Source organism: Cyphomyrmex costatus, unplaced genomic scaffold (assembly GCF_001594065.2).
Source record: "Cyphomyrmex costatus isolate MS0001 unplaced genomic scaffold, Ccosl1.0 scaffold231, whole genome shotgun sequence".
NCBI lineage: Eukaryota > Metazoa > Arthropoda > Insecta > Hymenoptera > Formicidae > Cyphomyrmex > Cyphomyrmex costatus.
The window spans coordinates 50612-54438 of record NW_017276380.1 but is presented as its reverse complement, the minus strand read 5'-3'; positions in this window follow the sequence as shown (position 1 = coordinate 54438).

Genomic DNA, 3827 nt, shown 5'->3' with positions numbered 1-3827 from the left:
TAGTAATATATCAGTTACTTTTCGTGGTTATATATTATATTAGATAATATCATTTAAAGTATTAAAGTTTAAAATATTATGTTACATTATTAGATAATCATTTTAATTTAGAAAAGTTCAAATTTTTGGGGATAATTTTCAAAGGTTGAAATTTATTGGGTTTTCTATTTTGTGGTTAGGTAATCGTTTTATTTTAGGAAGGATCAAATTTTTGCGGTTAGTTTTCATTAGTATATAACGCGTTAATTATTGCTCCGAACTCTCTTCTATCCTAACCGCCGCTCCATTACGAACTCCGCTCCGATCCTAGCTCCGGTGATCCGACGCGAAAAGGGGGTAAAGCGTTCTTTGCCTCCGTCAAGCGTTCTTGACAGCCGTACGCCAGTATCCTAGACCTAGCGCACCGGCGAGAAAAGGGGGTGAAGTGTTCTTCGCCTCCGCCAAGCGTTCTTGGCAGTCGGGCGTTAGAAGACCTGTGCACTTTACATTCCGCGAAGCGTCCCTCATTGCGTAGAGGGAACGCCCACCGCGTTATCCGCGCCGCGACCGTCATCCGCCGCTGGCGTATACTCCGCGTCCGCGAAAACATCCGTAATACCGACCACGCTCCGCGATTTCCGCGCCCGTATTGGGATTTAAAGATCCCCACGTGTTTTCCTCCGTACTCGCGCCGTAATTTACACGTCTAGTTTTTCTGTTCGTGCCGTCCGTAATATCTTAGTTTTTCTGTCCGCGCCTCGTTGTTTTTCTGTACACGTCTTGTATCCGTCTCGTCTGCTTGCCGTCTCGGCACTATACATATACACCTTCGTACACGACATACACATCTACACCGACACACGAATACACACCTGCTTGTCATTCACGAACACATACACACACACATTTGTAAATACACACGCTACACGTAATAAACGTTCTGTGTCTTATACTCTATATCTCGCCTTCGTTATTATTGCATTCTCTCTCTCCGTGTGAACCTCTGTCTGCGACTAGAGATTTTCCGACGAGCTGATCCGCGTGGAAGTTAGGTTGTTTCAACTTGTCGTAGGGCGGTTACGGTATACCAGGTCTTTTACTCTTCCCCACAAATAATAATCAAGCACAGTTAGGTCCGGTGATCGTCGTGGCCAATTATGTGGTCCATACTTGCCTATCCATTTACCTGGAAACATGTCGTTTAGTCGTTTTCGGGCACCTCTAGATGTATGCGCTGGGCTCCTATCTTGTTGAAAAAACATGTTTTGCCGCAATGATAGAGGAATGTCTTCTAATAAAGGTGGTAGGTCATTCTCCAAGAAATTTGCGTACCGAATACCGTTTAGATTTCCTTCAAAGAAAAACGGTCCAATAATATGTTTTCCAACAATTCCACACCAAACGTTTACTTTCCAAATGTGTTGATGATCTATTTCTCGTAACCATAGAAGATTCTCTTGTGCCCAATACCGACAATTCCAAGTATTTACAGCGCCGTCGCTCACAAATGTGCTTTCATCAGAAAATAAAATTTTCTCATGACATATTGTACGGTTGTTGACATATCCAGTTACAAAATTCGAGTCTGTCTCTAAAATCACCAATCGACAATGCTTGATGCAACATCATTCTGTACGGATGCAATTTATTATCATGGTAAATTCGCCAAATTGTGCTACGACTAACACCACTTTCTTCTTGTACACGACTTAAGGAATAGTTGTGATGCAATTGAGAGAAAGCAATTATCTCTGCCGTTCTTTCGTCCCTAACTTCGCGTCGAATTTGTCTACCCTTATTGTGATCAGGTTGAATAATACCTTTATTAGTAATTCGCTTAGATAAACAAGAAAAAACATTGTGCGAATGGGGGGTGCGATCTGGGTATCGTTCTTGTCACAACCTTACAGCTGTTCTAAATTTCCCGCGACACTTACCCAAAATAAGCATCATATCTGAAGCTTCTGCGTTGGAATAGGACATTGTTAATTTATCAGAATTCTGAGTATGCGTCGATTTCTTGCTGAAAATTACGCGGCTGTTGAAGTATCCAAGCTTATTGTACGGGAGAGTCACTAGTTGTGAGACGGCACTAGTTGTGAGACAGCCAAGTATTTCAAATACGGAATGTAAACAATCCGATCTGTTTACATTCAAACATTTCTTTTGATGCGAGGTAGTTATTGCATTGACAACAAAGCCGATAGTCGTATGCCTTCAGTAATTTCAAACATAGTGTGTGAAAATCGAAAAAATAATTAAAACATTCATATCTGCGTAGTACTAGTTTCCTAATTAATAATTAATACGTTGAGAATGGCGAATAAGAGTCAATCTAAATCTGATAATATATTCTAATATTCTATATTGCGAAGAATATCACGTAATGTTTGGCGTTCCTAATTAAATTAGCTGAAAAAGGTAAGTGCACGCACGCACGCACGCACGCACGCACACGTGAGAGGCAAGGAGATTACTGACGTTAAACCAGCACCCCGATGGGATCAGTCACCTGCTACGTCCACGTCGTTGATCCTGGGTGATGCCGAGAGCAGGACACTCACGCGCACACGCACGTACGCGTGTTAACCACCCACAAGCTCGTTAATCGTGCGTTATGTCGATAAAAGTTGTTGGAAAACGTTGTTTTTGACGAAAAACATTTTGAAAGACGTTTGAAGGTAATAACTGACATTTTTCGAAAAAATGTTTGGTACAAAAGTTTTGTATTTTTTTGCATAGAATCAGAATCTGCAATAAAAAATCCTATGTTCCATTTAAAAAAGTGCATTTCCGATCTGAAACACCTACTTCCGGTCACAACCGGAAGTTGAAAATATGACCATTCGATAGAGCGCCCTCGAGTTATAAAGAAACCGTTTTTACATATTTAAAATAATCATGTCTTTAGGTTTTAAATGAGTGGTACGGGTGGTCTGAAACACCCTGTATATTGTAACCGTACTTTTAAGTGCCGGCACAACTTCGCCGCGTTCTCCAAAAGAAATCTAATGATGCGAAAGCTCTTATTTGAGATGAACAATACTTACTAGAGCAATAGTGCGGTTCGTCAATAATTCTCGCGTGATTCGAGATTTTACAAAAATTAACGAGTTACCTCGCTCAGCAAAGATCTTGGTCGCTATCAAAAATTCGTTGGGCGCCAGGCACGAGAGAGCGTGCCACTCTTCGCACAAAGGGTTAGATAAATTGCTCGGACAAAGATTTAAAGATTACGCGGATTCTCGCGACGGACGAAATAACTAGCTCAGCCAACGAAATTGGCAGAGGGGAGTGGTTCGCGGTAAGCGGAAAAGATTATCGGAGAAAGACAGAGAGGCTGAAATAAATGCACCAGAATTAATGATGACAATAAAGAGAAGTCGATATATTTGATAGAGACTGTACAAAAGTGTTCGAAAGAAAGTACGTTACAGCGTTGACCTTCCGCGCTCTGGTATGCGGCGCAATAACAATAAACCGACTATTAACTGGCCGTCGACACAGAAAGTAAATTCGGCAATAATTCGCCGAGCAGAAATATGCGATCAAATCTAGATCTTATTAGGTGAACAATAAATCACTTCGTGAACAAGGGTAAATGTTTCGATTAGGGGACCCCCCTCCAATGACTTTGACCTTGACATATGTTGTCAAGGTCATGACCCTGAGTAACCTCCAACAGGTTTTAGCCGTCGCTCGTCCTTCGTTAAAAAGTTATTAACAATCATACTTTTAAAATAAACGTATTATTTCTGCTATATATGTATGATATGAAGTACTAATCTATACCTTTTCCTGTTCAGAAACGTTGAACTTTCCACGCGAAGTAACTTTCACCCCCCCCC